The sequence below is a fragment of the Lampetra fluviatilis genome, chromosome 48 (assembly GCF_964198595.1).
Source record: "Lampetra fluviatilis chromosome 48, kcLamFluv1.1, whole genome shotgun sequence".
In the NCBI taxonomy this organism is placed as follows: Eukaryota; Metazoa; Chordata; class Hyperoartia; order Petromyzontiformes; family Petromyzontidae; genus Lampetra; species Lampetra fluviatilis.
In genome coordinates this window covers 7,362,137-7,389,249 of record NC_136322.1, presented here as the reverse complement: position 1 = coordinate 7,389,249, position 27,113 = coordinate 7,362,137, and the positions used below count along the sequence as shown (strand labels likewise).

General features: G+C 52.8%; 1 pseudogene across 1 annotated transcript in view; it reads left to right on the top strand.

Annotated features, from left to right (window-relative positions):
* Positions 1–1,421: 1,421 nt before the first annotated feature.
* The window catches only part of LOC144948226 (synaptotagmin-1-like), a 48,513-nt pseudogene continuing 22,821 nt past the window's right edge, over positions 1,422–27,113 (top strand). The window contains exons 1-5 of the transcript XR_013640123.1: positions 1,422–1,581; positions 9,695–9,867; positions 13,775–13,906; positions 16,399–16,566; positions 19,155–19,322. The product of XR_013640123.1 is annotated as a synaptotagmin-1-like (transcript). The remainder of the gene's footprint in view (positions 1,582–9,694; positions 9,868–13,774; positions 13,907–16,398; positions 16,567–19,154; positions 19,323–27,113) is intronic.

The following is a 27,113-nucleotide window of genomic DNA, read 5'->3' as shown; positions in this document are numbered from 1 at the left end:
GCCTCCAAATATACAATTGCAGCAGGCGTCAGGGTCGGGATCGAACCCACGACCTCCTGCACACCAGGCGAGGGAGTTAACATCTCCTAGCCACCGTGATGATGATGATGAGAGACGCAGACTCCAATAATACAGCAGTAGCAGTAGGCATCGTCAGGGTCTGGATCGAACCCACGACCTCCTGTATACCAGGCGAGGTAGTCAACATCTCCTAGCCACCGTGATGATGATGATGAGAGACGCAGACTCCAATAATACAGCAGTAGCAGTAGGCATCGTCAGGGTCTGGATCGAACCCACGACCTCCTGTATACCAGGCGAGGTAGTCAACATCTCCTAGCCACCGTGATGATGATGAGAGAGACGCAGACTCCAAATATACAGCAGCAGCAGGCACCGTCAGGGTCGGGATCGAACCCACGACCTCCTGCACACCAGGCGAGGGAGTTAACATCTCCTAGCCACCGTGGTGCCCTTTGTTGCTAGCGAGCACCTAATGAAGGCTGGCACTGTGGCACACGAAGGGGTGGGTGGTCAGAACCACGCCAAGCCCGGCCGCCTTTGTCTCCCCAGTGACGATGTTTACCACACAGCACTTGCCTCAACAGTCTGTTAGGGCTACACTGGATCTTTGTCTTTGTGTGTGCATGTGTGTGTGCACGTGTGTGCATGTGTGTGCACGTGTGTACGTGTCTTTGTTGTTGTGTGTCTGTATAGTTTAGATTTTAGTCTATGTGGGTGTCATGGGTCTCTAATGGGTCTCTATGGAACTCTATGAGTCTCTATGGAACTCTATGGGTCTATATGGAACTCTATGAGTCTCTATTGAACTCTATGAGTCTCTATGGAACTCTATGAGTCTCTATGGAGCTCTATGGGTCTCTATGGAACTCTATGAGTCTCTATGGAACTCTATGGGTCTATATGGAACTCTATGAGTCTCTATGGAGCTCTATGGGTCTCTATGGAACTCTATGAGTCTCTATGAAACTCTATGGGTCTCTATGGGACTCTATGGATCTCTATGGAACTCTATGGGTCTGTATGGGTCTCTATGGGCATCGATGGGTCTGTATGGGTCTCTATGGAACTCTATGGGTCTGTATACGTTTCGAGTATTTGCCTGCTGCTTTAAATTTCAACGTGACGACGACGACGACGATGATGATGATGATGGTGATGATGATGGTGATGATGATGGTGATGATGATAATGGTGATGGTGATGATGACGATGGTGATGGTGATTAAACCGCCACTTGTTTGAGCTGAGCTGGTGGTGGCTGGTGATGAAATCTGTTGTCCTCCTGTTTGCCCCCCTTTGTGCAGCAAGCCGAGGAGGCGGACACGGCTGACGACCTCGTCCAGGAAAGAAACGAAAGAAAGAGGCTGGTGGTTGGTGACGGTTGAGGAGGAGGAGGCGGTGCGATGGGGGTGGCGAGTCGGGGTGACGGGAGAGTTTGGCGAAGGGCGGCCGGGTCGTCGAGCCAGACGCACGGGGGGGCTCCCACCAAAGCCCCCTCTGCGAACGCCAGCACCACGTCCAAGGACTTCATCACCAACATCGTGGACCAACTGCCGTGTGAGTACCGGTTCGCGCGCGCCTCCGTAGGGCATCTCAACGCCGTTGGTGACAACGTTGAGGTTAATCTACCGGCGCGTTTTGTCTGGACGTGGCTAATCGGAGGTGCTGGTGGTGACGGATGATCAACGGACGCAACAACAACCACAGGAAGTCGTCTTCTTGGTTCTGTCGGTAAAGTCACGTAGAAGGGAAATAATGAAATGATAAAAATAAAAAATAATAAAATAATTCCGTGAGAATTCTGTGAGAATTGTATTTTATTACGTGAAATTTTTATTATTTTATTATTTCCTTTCTACGTGATGACTTTACCGAAAGAACCAAGAAGATGAATCCCTGCAGTCACGAAAGCTTTAAGTCGAAAAGTCGAGGTTGTTCTTTGGCGTCACCACCGCACGTAGCCCGGCCGTGGCTAATCGGAGGTGCTGGTGGTGACGGATAATCAACGGACACAACAACAACCACAACAAGCAGAATTTCTATAGAAATTAGTTTGTCAGTGTAGATGATTTGAACGTATCATCATCATGGGACCTCCTTTGCCAGTACCAAAATATACTAATAGGGTTTTTTCCCCTTTTTTTCTGACAACAAAACTGACACCTTTTAGTATGATTTGAACGTATGTTGAACTTCTTCTTTGGCGTTGCCACCGTACGTAGACTGACCGTGGCTAATCGGAAGTTCTGGGAGTGATGGATAATTCACTGGTCAACAAAAAAAACACATTTTTTTCTGGCCTGGACTTTTGCAGCTGTTCTAGACTAATTACAGGGTGCCGATTCCAAGTGTGATCTCAGATTTGCTCTCTATCACATCTCATTTTTATGCTATCGGCATACCCCATTTTCATTGATTTTACCCGAAATTAACTCCGTCACTTATGATTGCAAGTTGTTGCGAGTCAGTGACTTGCTTTAGTGTTAAAATATGGCGCTGTATTTTTAGGACAGTGTGTTTATAATATCATTTTATGTAGATATCCAGATTTATTTAATAGTGTATTGTAGTGTATAGTAGTGTATAGTGTAGTGTATAGTAGTGTATCGTGTATAGTAGTGTAGTGTATAGTGTATTTATAGTAGTGTGGTGTACAGTAGTGTAGTGTATAGTGTATTGTATAGTAGTGTAGTGTATAGTGTAGTGTATAGTAGTGTATAGTGTACTGTAGTAGTGTCTTGTGTAGTAGTGTATAGTGTAGTAGTGTATAGTGTAGAAGTGTATATTGTAGTGTATTAGTGAATAGTGTAGTAGTGTATAGTGTAATGTATAGTAGTGTATAGTGTATTTTATAGTAGTGTATAGTAGTGTATAGTGTAGTAGTGTATAGTGTAGTGGAGAGTAGTGTATAGTGTAGTAATGTATAGTGTATTGTAGTGTATAGTGTAGTGTATAGTAGTGTATAGTGTAGTGTATAGTAGTGTATAGTGTAGTAGTGTATAGTGTAGTGTATTGTAGTGTATAGTGTAGTGTATAGTAGTGTATAGTGTAGTGTATAGTAGTGTATAGTGTAGTGTATAGTAGTGTATAGTGTAGTAGTGTATAGTGTAGTGGAGAGTAGTGTATAGTGTAGTGTATTGTAGTGTATCGTGTATAGTAATGTAGTGTATAGTGTATTTATAGTAGTGTGGTGTACAGTAGTGTAGTGTATAGTGTATTTATAGTAGTGTATAGTGTATAGTAGTGTAGTGTATAGTGTATGTATAGTAGTGTGGTGTACAGTAGTGTAGTGTATAGTGTATTTATAGTAGTGTGGTGTACAGTAGTGTAGTGTATAGTGTATGTATAGTAGTGTGGTGTACAGTAGTGTAGTGTATAGTGTATTCATTACTAGCTTTACTGCCCGGCTTCGCCCGAGACTTGGATTCATGTCCTACATTAATGCAAACTTACGCAGAGGTTTTGGGGGGTGGGGGTGCGTCACGTCACCGTTCACTTGCCGTGCAATATTATATCAATTATTGCGCCAACCCACCCCAAAATAGAAAGTCTATCTGTATAAATTTCGATTTAAAGCTTTCGTGACTGCAGGGATTCATCTTCTTGGTTCTTTCGGTAAAATCACGTGACTTTATCTATTTTTATACTTTTTTGCATGGTGTACAGTCTGGCAGAGGTGTGGACTCGAGTCATGTGACTTGGACTCGAGTCAGACTCGAGTCATGAATTTGATGACTTGCGACTCGACTTGGACTTGCATAACAATGACTTTGTCCCACCTATGAGATGTGGACTCGAGTCATGTGACTTGGACTCGAGTCAGACTCGAGTCATGAATTTGATGACTTGCGACTCGACTTGGACTTGCATAACAATGACTTTGTCCCACCTATGAGATGTGGACTCGAGTCATGTGACTTGGACTCGAGTCAGACTCGAGTCATGAATTTGATGACTTGCGACTCGACTTGGACTTGCATAACAATGACTTTGTCCCACCTCTGCAGTCTGGAAACTACCCAAGTTTGATGCATGTCGGGAAGTATGCTAAACATTTTTCGAACAGACACACATATTCACAAATTTCCCTTTTTTATATATATAGAGTAGTGTAGTGTATAGTGTATTCATAGTAGTGTGGTGTACAGTAATGTAGTGTATAGTGTATTGTAGTGTAGTGTATAGTGTATTGTAGTGTAGTGTATAGTGGAGTGTATTGTAGTGTAAAGTAGTGCAGTGTATAGTGTAGTGGAGAGTAGTGTATAGTAGTGTATAGTCTAATGCAGAGTAGTGTATAGTAGTGTATGTGTATAATGTAGTGTATAGTAGTGTATTGTGTAGTGTATAGTGTAGTGTATAGTAGTGTATTGTATAGTGTAGTGTATAGTGTAGTGTATAGTGTAGTGTATAGTAGTGTAGTGTATAGAGTAGTGTATAGTGTAGTGTATTGTGTAGTGTATAGTGTAGTGTATAGTGTAGTGTAGTGTATAGTGTAGTGTATAGTGTAGTGTATAGTGTAGTGTATTGTGTAGTGTATAGTGTAGTGTATAGTGTATTGTAGTGTAGTGTATAGTGGAGTGTATAGTGTAGTGTATAGTGTATTGTAGTGTAGTGTATAGTGTAGTGTATAGTGTAGTGTATTGTGTAGTGTATAGTGTAGTGTATAGTGTATAGTAGTGTAGTGTATAGTGTAGTGTATAGTGTAGTGTATAGTGTAGTGTATAGTGTAGTATATCGTGTAGTGTATAGTGTAGTGTGTAGTGTAGTGTATAGTGTAGTATATCGTGTAGTGTATAGTGGAGTGTATTGTAGTGTATAGTAGTGCAGTGTATAGTGTAGTGGAGAGTAGTGTATTGTAGTGTAGTGTATAGTGTAGTATATAGTGTAGTGTATAGTAGTGTAGTGTATAGTGTAGTGTATAGTGTAGTGTATAGTAGTGTAGTGTATAGTGTAGTGTATAGTGTAGTGTATAGTGTATAGTAGTGTTGTGTGTAGTGTAGTGTATAGTGTATTGTAGTGTAGTGTATCGTGTAGTGTATAGTGTAGTGTATAGTGTATAGTAGTGCAGTGTATAGTGTAGTGGAGAGTAGTGTATAGTAGTGTAGTGTATAGTGTAGTGTATAGTAGTGTATGTGTATAGTGTAGTGTATAGTGTAGTGGAGAGTACTGTATAGTGTAGTGTATAGTGTATAGTAGTGTAGTGTATAGTGTAGTGTATAGTGTGTAGTGTAGTGTATAGTGTAGTGTATAGTGTAGTGTATAGTGTATTGTAGTGTAGTGTATTGTAGTGTAGTGTATAGTGTAGTGTATAGTAGTGTAGTGTATAGTGTAGTGTATAGTGTAGTGTATAGTGTCGTGTATAGTGTAGTGTATAGTGTAGTGTATAGTGTAGTGTATATAGCATCTGAAAGCGCCACGCGATGTGGTGACCACCATCTCCGTTCGATGGCCAGCCAAAAACCGCCACTGCCCCTGCCGCTTCTGCTGCGAGGGTGACTGCCGGAGTGTCGCGTGGTGGCGGTGCTTTATCCCCCTTGACGATATCAGCAGCGGGCTAACGTGGTTCATTTGTGGCATGCGCGTTTGTGTGCGTTAGGCGTCTGGTGCTAATTGCGGCATCACCGCACATCCCCCCGGGCTAAACTCATCGACTTGGCTTCTATTCTTTGTTTTTTTCGGTAAAGTCACGCGACTTTATCGAAAAAACCAACGAGTATGAATCCTTGCAGTCACGAAAGCTTCAAATCTAGAATTAGCTACTATTTTTATTTGTTAAACTAAGCTGCAGGGAACTCTCGATTTATCCGCGTGCGGTTTAACCCAATTTGCAGATTAACGGCATGGCACACCGAGATTTAAGTCCATAACTCACGCATTTCCCCTCGAGCGCAAATGAATGATCTGTTAACGGTCATGAGTCGTTATTCTTGGAAACTTGCATTTCAAGTAAAGCACGTGGTGCTTAAACCAAACAAATATATTTGCTCCCGGATAATCCGAAATCAAACGTGATCGCCTCTACAGTACAGGAGTTGCCATATATTTACAACAGTGGGTGGCAGAGTTTGATTGATGCTGATTGGCTGTGGTTCTGACGTCATCCACTCAGTGGGCAGAGTTTGATTGACGCTGATTGGCTGTGGTTCTGTCATCTAATCAGTGGGCAGAGTTTGATTGATGTTGATTGGCTGTGGTTTGGACGTCATCCACTCCGTGGGCAGAGTTTGATTGACGCTGATTGGCTGTGGTTCTGTCATCCAATCAGTGGGCAGAGTTTGATTGATGTTGATTGGCTGTGGTTCTGACGTCATCCACTCAGTGGACAGAGTTTGATTGACGTTGATTGGCTGTGGCTGTCATCCACTCAGTGGGCAGAGTTTGATTGACGTTGATTGGCTGTGGCTGTCTTCCACTCAGTGGGCAGAGTTTGATTGACGTTGATTGGCCGTGGCTGTCTTCCACTCAGTGGGCAGAGTTTGATTGACGTTGATTGGCTGTGGTTCTGACGTCATCCACTCAGTGGGCAGAGTTTGATTGACGCTGATTGGCTGTGGTTCTGTCATCTAATCAGTGGGCAGAGTTTGATTGATGTTGATTGGCTGTGGTTTGGACGTCATCCACTCCGTGGGCAGAGTTTGATTGACGCTGATTGGCTGTGGTTCTGTCATCCAATCAGTGGGCAGAGTTTGATTGATGTTGATTGGCTGTGGTTCTGACGTCATCCACTCAGTGGACAGAGTTTGATTGACGTTGATTGGCTGTGGCTGTCATCCACTCAGTGGGCAGAGTTTGATTGACGTTGATTGGCTGTGGCTGTCTTCCACTCAGTGGGCAGAGTTTGATTGACGTTGATTGGCCGTGGCTGTCTTCCACTCAGTGGGCAGAGTTTGATTGACGTTGATTGGCTGTGGTTGTCATCCACTCAGTGGGCAGAGTTTGATTGATGCTGATTGGCTGTGGCTGTCTTCCAATCAGTGGGCAGAGTTTGATTGACGCGGATTGGCTGTGGTTCTGACGTCATCCACTCAGTGGGCAGAGTTTGATTGACGTTGATTGGCTGTGGTTCTGACGTCATCCACTCAGTGGGCAGAGTTTGATTGATGTTGATTGGCTGTGGTTCTGACGTCATCCACTCAGTGGGCAGAGTTTGATTGATGCTGATTGGCTGTGGTTCTGACGTCATCCACTCAGTGGGCAGAGTTTGATTGATGCTGATTGGTTGAGTCTTCTGCTCGGCGGAAGCTAGGAAAGTGTCGTCATCATCACTGAGCACGTCCACCATCGATCGGTCCATCGTGAACGTTCCTTCTCAATCAAAAGGGTAAACAATAGAAATCAGGAGTGGGCGGGGCTATTAGTAGTGGGTGGGGCTATTAGTAGTGGGCGGGGCTATTAGTAGTGGGTGGGGCTATTAGGAGTGGGCGGGGCTATTAGTAGTGGGTGGGGCTATTAGTAGTGGGTGGGGCTATTAGGAGTGGGCGGGGCTATTAGTAGTGGGTGGGGCTATTAGGAGTGGGCGGGGCTATTAGTAGTGGGTGGGGCTATTAGGAGTGGGCGGGGCTATTAGTAGTGGGTGGGGCTATTAGTAGTGGGTGGGGCTATTAGGAGTGGGCGGGGCTATTAGTAGTGGGCGGGGCTATTAGTAGTGGGTGGGGCTATTAGGAGTGGGCGGGGCTATTTGTAGTGGGTGGGGCTAATAGGAGTGGGCGGGGCTATTAGGAGTGGGCGGGGCTATTTGTAGTGGGTGGGGCTAATAGGAGTGGGCGGGGCTATTAGTAGTGGGTGGGGCTATTAGTAGTGGGTGGGGCTATTAGTAGTGGGTGGGGCTATTAGTAGTGGGTGGGGCTATTAGTAGTGGGTGGGGCTATTAGTAGTGGGTGGGGCTATTAGTAGTGGGTGGGGCTATTAGTAGTGGGTGGGGCTATTAGTAGTGGGTGGGGCTATTAGGAGTGGGTGGGGCTATTAGGAGTGGGTGGGGCTATTAGTAGTGGGTGGGGCTATTAGGAGTGGGTGGGGCTATTAGTAGTGGGTGGGGCTATTAGGAGTGGGTGGGGCTATTAGTAGTGGGTGGGGCTATTAGTAGTGGGTGGGGCTATTAGTAGTGGGTGGGGCTATTAGGAGTGGGTGGGGCTATTAGTAGTGGGTGGGGCTATTAGTAGTGGGTGGGGCTATTAGTAGTGGGTGGGGCTATTAGTAGTGGGTGGGGCTATTAGTAGTGGGTGGGGCTATTAGTAGTGGGTGGGGCTATTAGGAGTGGGCGGGGCTATTAGTAGTGGGTGGGGCTATTAGGAGTGGGCGGGGCTATTAGTAGTGGGTGGGGCTATTAGGAGTGGGCGGGGCTATTAGTAGTGGGTGGGGCTATCAGGAGTGAGCGGGGCTATTAGTAGTGGGTGGGGCTATCAGGAGTGAGCGGGGCTGGCTAGCGAGGGTGCCTCCCTGCCTCTGGCCCTGCGTGAGTGTCCCGTGGCTGTCGTCAGGGTCGGTATAGAACCCACGACCTCCTGCAGACCAGGCGAGGTAGTTAACATCTCATAGCCACCGTGATGATGATGATGATGCGAGAGATGCAGACTCCAAATATACAGCAGCAGCAGGCATCGTCAGGGTCGGGATGGAACCCACGACCTCCTGCAGACCAGGCGAGGTAGTTAACATCTCCTAGCCACCGTGATGATGATGATGATGATGCGAGAGATGCAGACTCCAAATATACAGCAGCAGCAGGCATTGTCAGGGTCGGGATGGAACCCACGACCTCCTGCAGACCAGGCGAGGTAGTTAACATCTCCTAGCCACCGTGATGATGATGATGATGCGAGAGATGCAGACTCCAAATATATAGCAGCAGCAGGCATCGTCAGGGTCGGGATGGAACCCACGACCTCCTGCAGACCAGGCGAGGTAGTTAACATCTCCTAGCCACCGTGATGATGATGATGATGATGCGAGAGATGCAGACTCCAAATATATAGCAGCAGCAGGCATCGTCAGGGTCGGGATGGAACCCACGACCTCCTGCAGACCAGGCGAGGTAGTTAACATCTCCTAGCCACCGTGATGATGATGATGCGAGAGATGCAGACTCCAAATATATAGCAGCAGCAGGCATCGTCAGGGTCGGGATGGAACCCACAACCTCCTGTACACCAGGCGAGGTAGTCAACATCTCCTAGCCACCGCGATGATGATGATGATGAGAGAGAGACGCAAACTCCACAAAGACACCAGCAGCAGGCATCGTCAAGGTCGTGATCGAACCCACGACCTCCTGTAGACCAGGCGAGGTAGTCAACATCTCCTAGCCACCGTGATGATGATGATGATGAGAGAGACGCAAACTCCACAAAGACACCAGCAGCAGGCATCGTCAAGGTCGTGATCGAACCCACGACCTCCTGTAGACCAGGCGAGGTAGTCAACATCTCCTAGCCACCGCGATGATGATGATGAGAGAGACGCAAACTCCACAAAGACACCAGCAGCAGGCATCGTCAAGGTCGTGATCGAACCCACGACCTCCTGTACACCAGGCGAGGTAGTCAACATCTCCTAGCCACCGCGATGATGATGATGATGAGAGAGACGCAGACTCCAGCAGACTCCATCGTCAAGGTGAGGCTCGAACCCCCCATAACCCCTTTGCGCATCCACCCACCACCCTCACCCCCAGTCCCGCAATGGGCCCTGATCGCCATGTGCGTGGGAGGGGGTCTGCTGCTGCTGTGCATCATCGTCTGCATCTGCCGCTGCTGCTGCTGCCGCAAGAAGGAGGAGAAGAAAAAGAAGAAGCCGGGGGCGCTCATAAACGGCGGCGTCGGCGGCAAGGGCGGCAAGGGCGGGAAGGTGAGCGTCGATCCACCCACGTGACAGCAACGTGACAAACACGTGACAGCAACAGGACGACCACGTGACAACAACGTGGCAACCATGGGGCAACCACGTGGCAAACACGTGACAACCACGTGGCAACCACGTGGCGACCACGTGGCAACCACGTGACAACCATGGGGCACCCACGTGACAGCAACAGGACGGACCAGGGGACACTCACACAGGGCCAGAGCAGGGAGGCTAGTCAGCCCCGCCCACTTCTAACAGCCCCGCCCACTCCTGATAGCCCCGCCCACTCCTGATAGCCCCGCCCACCCCTAATAGCCCCGCCCACTCATAATAGCCCCACCCACTCCTAATAGCCCCGCCCACTCCTGATAGCCCCGCCCACCCCTAATAGCCCTGCCAACTCCTGACAGCCCCGCCCACTAAGCGACTATCCCGCAGGGAGTGAGTGGGCTCACGCTGTCCACCGTGCTGCCAGTTGGAATAACGACAGCGCTGGTGGTCGTTATCGTGACGGTGGCGGTGACGATGACGGTGAAGATGGCGGTGATGATGGTAGTGGCGGTGATGGTGACGGTGGCGGTGGCGGTGACGATGGCGGTGGTGGTGACGATGGTAGTGGCGGTGATGGTGACGGTGGCGGTGGCGGTGATGGTGGCGGTGGTGGTGGCGATGGCGATGACGGTGGCGGTGAAGATGGCGGTGATGATGGTAGTGACGGTGGCGGTGACGATGGTGGTGACGGTGTCGGTGGTGGTGGCGGTGACGATGGTGGTGGTGGTGGCGATGGCGGTGGCGGTGATGGTGGCGGTGACGGTGACGATGGTGGTGACGGTGGCAGTGACGGTGACTGTGACGGTGGCGGTGACGATGGCGATGGCGGTGACGGTGACGATGGTGGTGACGGTGACGATGTCGATGGCGGTGACGGTGATGGTGATGATGGCGGTGACTGTGACGATGACGATTGTGGTGACTATGGTGGTTACAATGGTGGTGACGGTGACGATGACGGTGACGATGATGATGGTGGTGACGATGGTGGTGACGATGGTGGTGACGGTGACGGTGGTGGTGACAATGACGATGACGATGGCGATAACGATGACGGTGACGGTGACAATGGCGGTGACGATGGCGGTGACGATGGCGGTGACGATGGCGGTGACGATGGCGGTGACGGTGACGATGACGGTGACGATGACGATGGTGGTGACGATGGTGGTGACAATGGTGGTGACGATGACGATGACGATGACGGTGACGATGACGATGGTGGTGACGATGGTGGTGACGATGGTGGTGACAATGGTGGTGACGATGACGATGACGATGACGGTGACGATGACGATGACGATGATGATGGCGGTGACGATGGTGGTGACGGTGACGATGACGATGACGGTGACGATGACGGTGACGATGACGATGGTGGTGACGATGGTGGTGACGATGGTGGTGACAATGGTGGTGACGATGACGATGACGATGACGGTGACGATGACGATGACGATGATGATGGCGGTGACGATGGTGGTGACGGTGACGATGACGATGACGGTGACGATGACGATGGTTGTGACGATGGTGGTGACAATGGTGGTGACGATGACGATGACGATGACGGTGACGATGACGATGATGATGGCGGTGACGATGGCGGTGACGATGGCGGTGACGATGGCGGTGACGGTGACGATGACGGTGACGATGACGATGGTGGTGACGATGGTGGTGACAATGGTGGTGACGATGACGATGACGATGACGGTGACGATGACGATGGTGGTGACGATGGTGGTGACGATGGTGGTGACAATGGTGGTGACGATGACGATGACGATGACGGTGACGATGACGATGACGATGATGATGGCGGTGACGATGGTGGTGACGGTGACGATGACGATGACGGTGACGATGACGATGGTTGTGACGATGGTGGTGACAATGGTGGTGACGATGACGATGACGATGACGGTGACGATGACGATGACGATGATGATGGCGGTGACGATGGCGGTGACGATGGCGGTGACGATGGCGGTGACGATGGTGGTGACGGTGACGGTGACGGTGACGATGATGATGGCGGTGACGATGGTGGTGACGATGGTGGTGACAATGGTGGTGGCGGTGACGATGACGGTGACGATGATGATGGCAGTGACGATGGTGGTGACGATGGCGGTGACGGTGATGGTGACGATGGTGGTGACGGTGACGGTGATGATGGCGGTGACGGTGGCGGTGGCGGTGACGATGGCGGTGACGGTGATGGTGACGATGGCGGTGACGGTGGCGGTGGCGGTGACGATGGCGGTGACGGTGATGGTGACGATGGCGGTGACGGTGGCAGTGGCGGTGACGATGGTGGTGACGATGGCGGTGACGGTGATGGTGACGATGGTGGTGATGGTGACGGTGATGATGGCGGTGACGGTGGCAGTGACGATGGTGGTGACGCTGGCGATGGCGGTGACGGTGACGATGGTGGTGACGGTGACGGTGGCGGTGGCGGTGGCGGTGACGATGGTGGTGACGATGGCGGTGACGGTGATGGTGACGATGGCGGTGATGGTGACGGTGATGATGGCGGTGACGGTGGCAGTGGCGGCGACGATGGTGGTGACGATGGTGGTGACGCTGGCGATGGCGGTGACGATGGTGGTGACGGTGACGGTGATGATGGCGGTGACGATGGTGGTGACGCTGGCGATGGCGGTGACGGTGACGATGGTGGTGACGGTGACGATGACGATGGCGGTGACGATGACGATGGCGGTGACGGTGATGGTGATGATGGCGGTGACTGTGACGATGACGATGGTGGTGACGATGGTGGTGACGATGGTGGTGACGATGGTGGTGACAATGGTGGTGACGATGATGATGACGGTGACGATGGCGGTGACAATGGTGGTGACGGTGGTGGTGACAATGACGATGACGATGGCGATAACGATGGCGGTGACGATGACGATGACGGTGATGATGGCGGTGACGATGATGGTGACGATGGCGATAACGATGATGATGGCGGTGACGATGATGATGGCGGTGACGATGATGGTGACGATGACGATGACGATGATGATGGCGGTGACGATGATGGTGACGATGGTGGTGACGATGGCGGTGACGATGACGGTGACGATGACGATGATGATGGCGGTGACGATGATGGTGACGATGGTGGTGACGATGGCGGTGACGATGGCGGTGACGATGGCGACGTGAGTGACTGTAACAAAATATGACAGTTACGATGACATTCGTGGTGAATAAAATGGCGATGATCATGGTGCTGATGCTACTGTTGATGATGATATTTGTAATGAAGATGACAACCGCCGAGATGAAGGCCGTCACGGAAATGACTACGGTGACGATGATGGTGATGACAATGATGATGATGGTGATGATGGTGATGACAATGTAGGTGATGGCGATGATGAGAGTGATGATGATGATGGTGATGATGGTGATGATGATGGTGATGATGATGGTGATGACGATGATGATGACAATGTAGGTGATGGCGATGATGAGGGTGATGGTGATGATGATGATGAAGATGATGATGGTGATGACGATGATGATGGCAATGTAGGTGATGGCGATGATGAGGGTGATGGTGATGGTGATGATGATGATGAAGATGAGGGTGATGACGATGATGATGGTGATGATGATGATGATGACAAAGGTGATGATGATGATGATGAGGGTGATGATGATGGTGATGACAATGATGATGACAAAGGTGATGATGATGATGGTGATGATGAAGGTGATGATGATGATGGTGATGATGATGATGAGGGTGATGATGATGATGACGATGGTGATGCTGATGATGAGGGTGATAATGATGATGATGATGAGGGTGATGACGATCCTATGTTGGCAGGGTAAGGGTGGTGGCGGTGGTGGCGGCGGCGGTGGTGGTGGCCGTGATTCCAGCGCCAGCGGAGGCATTGAAGACTCCCAGTTCCGGGGCCGCCTGCAGTACTCCATCTCGTACGACACACCCAACAACCAGGTCAGCACACCACCCATCCCTACCCATCCCCCCCCTCCTCCCCCTCCCTTCCCCTCCCTCCCCATCCCCTCCTCCCCCCTCCTCCCTCCACTCCCCCTCCCATCCCCCCCCTCCTCCCCCTCCCTTCCCGTCCCTCCCCACTCCCCCCTCTCCCCCACCCTCCCCACTCCTCCTCCCCCCTCCTCCCTCCACTCCCCCTCCCTCCCCGTCCCTCCCTCCTCCTACCCACTCCTCCTCCCTCCTCCCTCCCCCGTCCTCCCCCTCCCTCCCTCCCCCCCTCCCTCCCCACTCCCCCCTCCTCCCTCCACTCCCCCTCCCTCCCCGTCCCTCCCCCTCCCTCCTCCCTCCTCCTACCCACTCCTCCTCCCTCCTCCCTCCCCGTCCCTCCCCCTCCCTCCCCATCCCCCCCTCCCCCCACTCCCTCCCTCCCCGTCCCATTCCCCCCTTCCTCCCCCTCCCTTCCCCTCCCTCCCCACTCCCCCCTCCCCCCCTCCCTCCCCACTCCTCCTCCCCCCTCCTCACTCCACTCCCCCTCCCTCCCCATCCCCCCCTCCCCCCACTCCCTCCCTCCCCGTCCCATTCCCCCCTTCCTCCCCCTCCCTTCCCCTCCCCCTCCACTCCCCACTCCTCCTCCCCACTCTCCCTCCCCATCCCCTCCTCCCCCCACTCCCTCCCTCCCCGTCCCATCCCCCCCTCCTCCCCCTCCCTTCCCCTCCCTCCCCACTCCCCCCTCTCCCCCTCCCTCCCCCTCCCTCCTCCCCACTCCCTCTCCCTCCCCACTCCCCCCTCCTCCCCCCACTCCCTCCCTCCCCACTCCTCCTCCCCCCTCCTCACTCCACTCCCCCTCCCTTCCCATCCCCTCCTCCCCCCACTTCCTCCCTCCCCATCCCATCCCCCCCTCCTCCCCCTCCCTTCCCCTCCCTCCCCACTCCCCCCTCCCCCCCTCTCCCCCTCCCTCCCCATCCCCTCCTCCCCCCACTCCCTCCCTCCCCACTCCCCCCTCTCCCCCTCCCTCCCCACTCCCCCTCCCTCCCCGTCCCTCCCCCTCCCTCCTCCCTCCTCCTACCCACTCCTCCTCCCTCCTCCCTCCCCCGTCCTCCCTCTCCCTCCCTCTCCCTCCCCCGTCCCCTCCCTCCTAATCCCCTCTTCCTCCCCCCCCCCGTCCCCCTCTTCCCCTCCCTCCCCGTCCCTCCCCCTCCCTCCTCATGCCCTCTTTTCTCCCCCCTGCCCCTCCCTCCTCACCCCTCTTCCTCCCTCCAGATTGTGATGATTCTGATGCACTCCCCCCATCCTTCCCCCCCCCCCCTCATCCCCTCCTCCTCCCCCCTCTTCCTCCCTCCTCGCTCCAGATTGTGAAGATTCTGATGCACTCCCCCCCTCACTCCCCCTCCCTCATCCCCTCCTCCTCCCTCCTTCCTCCCTCCCCGCTCACTCTCCCTCCCTCCTCATCCCCCTTCTCCTCCCTCCCCCCTCTTCCTCCCTCCTCCTCCTCCAGTTTGTGATGATTCTGATGCCCTCCCTCTCCTTCCCGCCCCACCACCACCATCACCACCACCATCACCACCACCACGACCACCACCACGACAACCACCACCACCACGACCACCACCACGATCACCATCACCACCACGATCACCATCACCACCACGACCACCATCACCACCACCATCACCACCACGACCACCACCACGACCACGATCACCACCACGATCACCACCACGACCACCATCACCATCACGATCACCACCACGACCACCACCACGACCACCACCACGACAACCACCACCACCACGACCACCACCACGACCACCACCACACGACCACCACCACGATCACCACCACGACCACCACCACGATCACCACCACGATCACCACCACCACCACGACCACCATCACCACCACCACCACCACGACCACCACGACCACCACCACCACCACGACCACATCCACCACCACGACCACCACGACCACCACGACCACCACCACCACCACGACCACCACCACCACCACCACGACCACCACGACCACCACCACCACCACGACCACCACCACGACCACCACGACCACCACCACGACCACCACCACGACCACCACCACGACCACCACCACGACCACCACCACGATCACCACCATGATCACCACCACCACCACGACCACCATCACCACCACCACCACCACGACCACCACGACCACCACCACCACCACGACCACCACCACGACCACCACGACCACCACCACGACCACCACCACGACCACCACCACGACCACCACCACGACCACCACCACGATCACCACCATGATCACCACCACCACCACGACCACCATCACCACCACCACCACCACGACCACCACGACCACCACCACCACCACGACCACATCCACCACCACGACCACCACGACCACCACGACCACCACCACCACCACGACCACGACCACCACCACCACCACGACCACCACCACCACCACCACGACCACCACGACCACCACCACAGCTGCAGGTGGAGGTTTTGAAGGCGGAGGACCTTCCGGCCATGGACAGGAACGGCAAGTCGGAGCCCTACGTTGTGGTGATGGTGCTGCCGGACAAGCAGAACAAGAAGGAGACCAAGGTGAAGCGGAACGACCTGAACCCCACCTTCAACGAGAAGTTCATCTTCAGGGTGAGGAGCGACAGCACGTGACACCCAGAGAGAGAGTGTGTGTGTGTGTGTGTGTCTGTGTGTCTGTGTGTGTGTGTGTTTGTGTGTATCTGTGTCTGTGTGTGTACTGTGTGTGTGTCTGTGTGTGTGTCTGTGTGTCTATGTGTGTGTGTGTCTGTGTGTGTGTGTCTGTGTGTGTATGTCTGTGTGTGTGTGTCTGTGTGTGTGTGTCTGTGTGTGTGTGTGTGTCTGTGTGTGTTTGTGTGTGTCTGTGTGTGTCTGTGTGTCTATGTGTGTGTCTGTGTGTCTATGTGTGTGTCTGTGTGTATCTGTGTGTGTGTGTCTGTGTGTGTGTCTGTGTGTGTGTGTGTGTCTGTGTGTGTGTGTGTCTGTGTGTCTATGTGTGTGTGTATGTCTGTGTGTGTCTGTGTGTGTGTGTCTGTGTGTGTGTGTCCGTGTGTGTCTGTGTGTGTGTGTGTATCATCTCAGTCATCTTAGTCATCTCAGTCAGTCGACCCGTGGCACCTGCTGGGTCTGCCCCGTGACCTCCTGCCAGCGGGCGTTCGACACTTCACGTGGTAGCCTCAAGGTGCACATGGCCTGGCACAAGCGTCGTGGTGACGTCACCGCCACTTAGTGGCGAATAGCGGTTGTTGTTGTTGTGTGTGTATCTGTGTGTGTCCGGCAAAAAACAAGCCCCTACCTCTTCATTGGTGCCGGACGGCAACGCTGTGGTGGGCAGTGCCGTGGGTGGAGGGCCTATTTAGATTGGCCATTACCCTCATGGCGTCTGTGACCACCACAGCAGCCAAATGGGGGCTCTGGACGGGTGCGATGGGCTGGTAACCCCTCCACCTTCAATTAATTACCACCAAACCACGACTGAAAAAGGTAATTAATAAGCTTGTGCCTGAGCCCCGGGAGGACAGGCGTCTATGACGTCTCCTAGCCAAACGCCCATTTGGTGGAGCCAGGAGACTGAATCCTTACCCTCGGGGCTCCAGCAGAAACAAACAAACAAGTAAAACCCGTTAAAACAAAGTTTTTCACTATAAATCCTTTATATGCGTGGCAGCGAACTTAATTTAAAGGATTTAAAATGAGTATAACCCGTAAAAACAAAGTTTTTCACTATAAATTTTTTATATGCGTGGCAGCGAACTTAATATAAAGGATTTAAAATATATTCGACTGTGGAGGACGCGGGGATCGATCCCGCGACCTTTGGCATGGGAAGCGAGGGCGCTACCAACTGCGCTACTCCGCCACAGCCTGTGGAGGGGTTACGCTCTGGGCTCTTATACTGTGAATGAGTTCTATTTGAATATATGTAAAATAAAAAAAAGTTTTGCCTAAAAAGTGTAAAATTTTGGGAATTTTTTTTCACGAAAATTAATTGTCACGCACAACGAGTCTGTGTGGAAAATGTCAGCTCGATTGGATCACGGGAAGTGGGTTAAAAAACGACCGAAAGATTTGCACGGTCCTAAGCAAGCAAGCACGCAAGCAAGCAAGCACGCGAACTTAATATAAAGGATTTAAAAAACCACTACGGGTGTCCACGTGAAATGTTCGAACGCTCACTACGGAGGAGAGAGGCTGTCACTCCTCGCTAACAGCACTTGCCCCAACAGTCTGTTAAGACGCTGTCTTCCCGACAGACCTGTTCTTCACCTGAGGACGGCTGCTTGCGTTGTGGCCGAAACGTCGTGAGAATTGTATTTTATTATGTTTTATTTTTATTATTTTATTACTTCCCTTCTACGTGATGACTTTACCGAAAGAACCACGAAGATGAATCCCTGCAGTCACGAAAGCAGCTTTCAATCGAAATTTAGTCTGTTAAGGCTGTACAACAAGGCAACTCCTTTGACTAATTGGGAATGGGACGCAAGCGTAGGATTGATCACCCTGTCGCTGGCCGCCTTTGGGGAGGGTGTATAGTGTGAAAGGCCGAAACACCCCGGGAACCAAAGGTTCACTACTGACGATGCGCTCCCCAAATTTCACCAGGCTCGCTGTTCATGAACTCTTGGAAGTGCTTGCACAAAGGATGGTAACATCTCATCCTGTTTCGATTTAAAGCTTTCGTGACTGCAGGGATTCATCTTCTTGGTTCTTTCGGTAAAGTCACGTAGAAGGGAAGTAATAAAATAATAAAAATAAAGCATAATTAAACTTCGATTTAAAGCTTTCGTGACTGCAGGGATTCATCTTCTTGGTTCTTTCGGTAAAGTCACGTAGAAGGGAAGTAATAAAATAATAAAAATAAAACATAATGAAATGTTTTATTAATAATAATAAATAATAAAAATAAAACGTAATAAAATGTTTTATTTTTATTATTTTATTACTTCCCTTCTACGTGACTTTGTGAGTGGTTCTGGTGGTACACGTGGTGTGATAATAATGAAAATGAAACATTTTATTATGTTTTATTTTTATTATTTTATTCCTTCCCTTCTACGTGACTTTACCGAAAGAACCAAGAAGATGAATCTCATCCTGTGTTCTTGGAATCTGAATCTGTGTGTTTGTGTACCTGCGTCTCTGTGTGTGTGTGTGCGTGCGTGTGACGATTGCGTCTGCACGGTCGCCTGCTGTTGCAGGTTCTTCCGACGGAAACCGCGAACCGCACTCTGCTCTTCGTCGTTTACGACTTCAACCGATTCTCGAAACACGACATCATCGGCGAGGTTCGGCTGCCCCTTGCCTCCATCGATCTGCAGCACCCCACCGAGGAGTGGAAGCTGATCAGCAAGTCGGACAACGACGAGGTGACGCACGCACCGCTGACCAGAACCACTCACACCACGTGTACTACCACCAGAACCACTCACACCACGTGTACTACCACCAGAACCACTCACACCACGTGTACTACCACCAGAACCACTCACACCACTCACACCACCAGAACCACTCACACCACTCACACCACCAGAACCACTCACACTACTCACACCACCAGAACCACTCACACCACCAGAACCACTCACACTACTCACACCACCAGAACCACTCACACCACCAGAACCACTCACACCACTCACACCACCAGAACCACTCACACCACCAGAACCACTCACACCACTCACACCACCAGAACCACTCACACCACTCACACCACCAGAACCACTCACACCACTCACACCACTGACACCACCAGAACCACTCACACCACCAGAACCACTCACACCACCAGAACCACTCACACCACTCACACCACTCACACCACCAGAACCACTCACACCACCAGAACCACTCACACCAGCAGAATCACTCACACCACTCACACCACCAGAACCACTCACACCACTCACACCAACAGAACCACTCACACCACTCACACCACTCACACCACCAGAACCACTCACACCACTCACACCACTCACACCACTCACATCACCAGAACCACTCACACCACCAGAACTACTCACACCACCAGAACCACTCACACCACCAGAACCACTCACACCACCAGAACCACTCACACCACTCACACCACCAGAACCACTCACACCACCAGAACCACTCACACCACTCACACCACTCACATCACCAGAACCACTCACACCACCAGAACTACTCACACCACCAGAACCACTCACACCACCAGAACCACTCACACCACCAGAACCACTCACACCACTCACACCACCAGAACCACTCACACCACCAGAACCACTCACACAACGTGCAGCACCAGAACCACTCACACCACCAGAACCACTCACACCACCAGAACCACTCACACCACCAGAACCACTCACACCACTCACACCACCAGAACCACTCACACCACTCACACCACCAGAACCACTCACACCACTCACACCACCAGAACCACTCACACCACTCACACCACCAGAACCACTCACACCACTCACACCACCAGAACCACTCACACCACTCACACCACCAGAACCACTCACACCACTCACACCACCAGAACCACTCACACCACTCACACCACCAGAACCACTCACACCACTCACACCACCAGAACCACTTACACTACTCACACCACCAGAACCACTCACACCACTCACACCACCAGAACCACTCACACTACTCACACCACCAGAACCACTCACACCACCAGAACCACTCACACCACTCACACCACCAGAACCACTCACACCACCAGAACCACTCACACCACTCACACCACCAGAACCACTCACACCACCAGAACCACTCACACCACCAGAACCACTCACACCACCAGAACCACTCACACCACTCACACCACCAGAACCACTCACACCACTCACTCCACCAGAACCACTCACACCACCAGAACCACTCACACCACTCACACCACTCACACCACCAGAACCACTCACACCACCAGAACCACTCACACCACCAGAACCACTCACACCACCAGAACCACTCACACCACTCACACCACCAGAACCACTCACACCACTCACACCACTCACACCACTCACACCACCAGAACCACTCACACCACTCACACCACCAGAACCACTCACACCACTCACACCACCAGAACCACTCACACCACCAGAACCACTCACACCACTCACACCACCAGAACCACTCACACCACCAGAACCACTCACACCACTCACACCACTCACACCACCAGAACCACTCACACCACTCACACCACTCACACCACTCACATCACCAGAACCACTCACACCACCAGAACTACTCACACCACCAGAACCACTCACACCACCAGAACCACTCACACCACCAGAACCACTCACACCACTCACACCACCAGAACCACTCACACCACCAGAACCACTCACACAACGTGCAGCACCAGAACCACTCACACCACCAGAACCACTCACACCACCAGAACCACTCACACCACCAGAACCACTCACACCACTCACACCACCAGAACCACTCACACCACTCACACCACCAGAACCACTCACACCACTCACACCACCAGAACCACTCACACCACCAGAACCACTCACATCACCAGAACCACTCACACCACCAGAACCACTCACACCACTCACACCACTCACACCACCAGAACCACTCACACCCCCAGAACCACTCACACCACCAGAACCACTCACACCACCAGAACCACTCACACCACTCACACCACTCACACCACCAGAACCACTCACACCACCAGAACCACTCACACCACCAGAACCACTCACACCACTCACACCACTCACACCACCAGAACCACTCACACCACCAGAACCACTCACACCACTCACACCACTCACACCACCAGAACCACTCACAACACCAGAACCACTCACACCACCAGAACCACTCACACCACTCACACCACTCACACCACCAGAACCACTCACACCACTCACACCACCAGAACCACTCACACCACCAGAACCTCTCACACCACTCACACCACCAGAACCACTCACACCACCAGAACCACTCACACCACTCACACCACCAGAACCACTCACACCACCAGAACCACTCACACCACTCACACCACCAGAACCACTCACACCACCAGAACCACTCACACCACCAGAACCACTCACACCACTCACACCACCAGAACCACTCACACCACCAGAACCACTCACACCACTCACACCACCAGAACCACTCACACCACCAGAACCACTCACACCACTCACACCACCAGAACCACTCACACCACCAGAACCACTCACACCACTCACACCACCAGAACCACTCACACCACCAGAACCACTCACACCACCAGAACCACTCACACCACTCACACCACCAGAACCACTCACACCACCAGAACCACTCACACCACTGACACCACCAGAACCACTCACACCACCAGAACCACTCACACCACCAGAACCACTCACACCACCAGAACCACTCACACCACTCACACCACTCACACCACCAGAACCACTCACACCACCAGAACCACTCACACCACCAGAACCACTCACACCACTCACACCACCAGAGCCACTCACACCACTCACACCACCAAAACCACTCACACCACCAGAACCACTCACACCACCAGAACCACTCACACCACTCACACCACCAGAGCCACTCACACCACCAGAACCACTTACACCACTCACACCACTCACACCACTCACACCACCAGAACCACTCACACCACCAAAACCACTCACACCACCAGAACCACTCACACCACCAGAACCACTCACACCACTCACACCACCAGAGCCACTCACACCACCAGAACCACTTACACCACTCACACCACTCACACCACTCACACCACCAGAACCACTCACACCACCAGAACCACTCACACCACCAGAACCACTCACACCACCAGAACCACTCACACCACCAGAACCACTCACACCACTCACACCACCAGAACCACTCACACCACCAGAACCACTCACTCCACCAGAACCACTCACACCACCAGAACCACTCACACCACCAGAACCACTCACACCACCAGAACCACTCACACCACCAGAACCACTCACACCACCAGAACCACTCACACCACTCACTCCACCAGAACCACTCACACCACCAGAACCACTCACACAACCAGAACCACTCACACCACTCACACCACTCACACCACCAGAACCACTCACACCACCAGAACCACTCACACCACTCACACCACTCACACCACCAGAACCACTCACTCCACCAGAACCACTCACACCACCAGAACCACTCACACCACTCACACCACTCACACCACCAGAACCACTCACACCACCAGAACCACTCACACCACCAGAACCACTCACACCACCAGAACCACTCACACAACCAGAACCTCTCACACCACTCACACCACCAGAACCACTCACACCACTCACACCACTGACACCACCAGAACCACTCACACCACCAGAACCACTCACACCACCAGAACCTCTCACACCACTCACACCACCAGAACCACTCACACCACCAGAACCACTCACACCACTCACACCACTCACACCACCAGAACCTCTCACACCACTGACACCACCAGAACCACTCACACCACCAGCACCTCTCACACCACTCACACCACCAGAACCACTCACACCACCAAAACCACTCACACCACTCACACCACTCACACCACTGACACCACCAGAACCACTCACACCACCAGAACCACTCACACCACCAGAACCACTCACACCACCAGAACCACTCACACCACTCACACCACCAGAACCACTCACACCACTCACACCACCAGAACCACTCACACCACTCACACCACTCACACCACTGACACCACCAGAACCACTCACACCACCAGAACCACTCACACCACCAGAACCACTCACACCACCAGAACCACTCACACCACTCACACCACCAGAACCACTCACACCACTCACTCCACCAGAACCACTCACACCACTCACATCACCAGAACCTCTCACACCACCAGAACCACTCACACCACCAGAACCACTCACACCACCAGAACCACTCACACCACTCACACCACCAGAACCACTCACACCACCAGAACCACCCACACCACTCACACCACCAGAACCACTCACACCACCAGAACCACTCACACCACTCACACCACCAGAACCACTCACACCACCAGAACCACCCACACCACTCACACCACCAGAACCACTCACACCACCAGATCCACTCACACCACCAGAACCACTCACACCACCAGAACCACTCACACCACTCACACCACCAGAACCACTCACACCACCAGAACCACTCACACCACTCACACCACCAGAACCACTCACACCACTCACACCACCAGAACCACTCACACCACTCACACCACCAGAAACACTCACACCACCAGAACCACTCACACCACTCACACCACTCACACCACCAGAACCACTCACACCACCAGAACCACCCACACCACTCACACCACCAGAACCACTCACACCACTCACACCACCAGAACCACTCACTCCACCAGAACCACTCACACCACCAGAACCACTCACACCACCAGAACCACTCACACCACCAGAACCACTCAAACCACCAGAACCACTCACACCACCAGAACCACTCACACCACCAGAACCACTCACACCACTCACACCACTCACACCACCAGAACCACTCACACCACTCACACCACCAGAACCACTCACACCACCAGAACCACTCACACCACTCACACCACTCACACCACCAGAACCACTCACACCACTCACACCACCAGAACCACTCACACCACCAGAACCACTCACACCACTCACACCACCAGAACCACTCACACCACCAGAACCACTCACACCACCAGAACCACTCACACCACTCACACCACTCACACCACCAGAACCACTCACACCACTCACACCACCAGAACCACTCACACCACCAGAACCACTCACACCACCAGAACCACTCACACCACTCACACCACCAGAACCACTCACACCACTCACACCACTCACACCACCAGAACCACTCACACCACCAGAACCACCCACACCACTCACACCACCAGAACCACTCACACCACTCACACCACTCACACCACTGACACCACCAGAACCACTCACACCACCAGAACCACTCACACCACCAGAACCACTCACACCACTCACACCACTCACACCACTCACACCACCAGAACCACTCACACCACCAGAACCACTCACACCACCAGAATCACTCACACCACCAGAACCACTCACACCACCAGAACCACTCACACCACCAGAACCACTCACACCACTCACACCACCAGAACCACTCACACCACCAGAACCACCCACACCACTCACACCACCAGAACCACTCACACCACTCACACCACTCACACCACCAGAACCACTCACACCACCAGAAACCACTCACACCACTCACACCACCAGAACCACTCACACCACTCACACCACTCACACCACTCACACCTCCAGAACCTCTCACTCCACCAGAACAACTCACACCACTCACACCACCAGAACCACTCACACCACCAGAACCACTCACACCACCAGAACCACTCACACCACCAGAACCACTCACACCACCAGAACCACCCACACCACTCACACCACTCACACCACCAGAACCACTCACACCACCAGAACCACTCACACCACTCACACCACCAGAACCACTCACACCACCAGAACCACTCACACCACCAGAACCACTCACTCCACCAGAACCACTCACACCACCATAACCACTCACACCACCAGAACCACTCACACCACTCACACCACCAGAACCACTCACACCACCAGAACCACCCACACCACCAGAACCACTCACACCTCCAGAACCACTCACACCACCAGAACCACTCACACCACTCACACCACCAGAACCACTCACACCACTCACACCACCAGAACCACTCACACCACTCACACCACCAGAACCACTCACACCACTCACACCACCAGAACCACTCATACCACTCACACCACCAGAACCACTCACACCACTCACACCACCAGAACCACTCACACCACCAGAACCACTCACACCACCAGAACCACTCACTCCACCAGAACCACTCACACCTCCAGAACCACTCACACCTCCAGAACCACTCACACCACCAGAACCACTCACACCACCAGAACCACTCACACCACTCACACCACCAGAACCAGTCACACCACCAGAACCACTCACACCACTCACCCCACCAGAACCACTCACACCACTCACACCACCAGAACCACTCACACCACTCACACCACTCACACCACTCACACCACCAGAACCACTCACACCACTCACACCACTCACACCACCAGAACCACTCACACCACTCACACCACCAGAACCTCTCACACCACTCACACCACCAGAACCACTCACACCACCAGAACCACTCACACCACTCACACCACTGACACCACCAGAACCACTCACACCACGAGAACCACTCACACCACTCACACCACTCACACCACCAGAACCACTCACACCACTCACACCACCAGAACCACTCACACCACTCACACCACCAGAACCACTCACACCACCAGAACCACTCACACCACCAGAACCACTCACACCACTCACACCACTCACACCACCAGAACCACTCACACCACTCACACCACCAGAACCACTCACACCACCAGAACCACTCACACCACCAGAACCACTCACACCACTCACACCACCAGAACCACTCACACCACCAGAACCACTCACACCACTCACACCACCAGAACCACTCACACCACCAGAACCACTCACACCACCAGAACCACTCACACCACCAGAACCACTCACACCACCAGAACCACTCACACCACTCACACCACCAGAACCACTCACACCACTCACACCACCAGAACCACTCACACCACCAGAACCACTCACACCACTCACACCACCAGAACCACTCACACCACCAGAACCACTCACACCACTCACACCACCAGAACCACTCACACCACCAGAACCACTCACACCACCAGAACCACTCACACCACTCACACCACCAGAACCACTCACACCACCAAAACCACTCACACCACCAGAACCACTCACACCACTCACACCACTCACACCACCAGAACCGCTCACACCACTCACACCACCAGAAACACTCACACCACCAGAACCACTCACACCACCAGAACCACTCACACCACTCA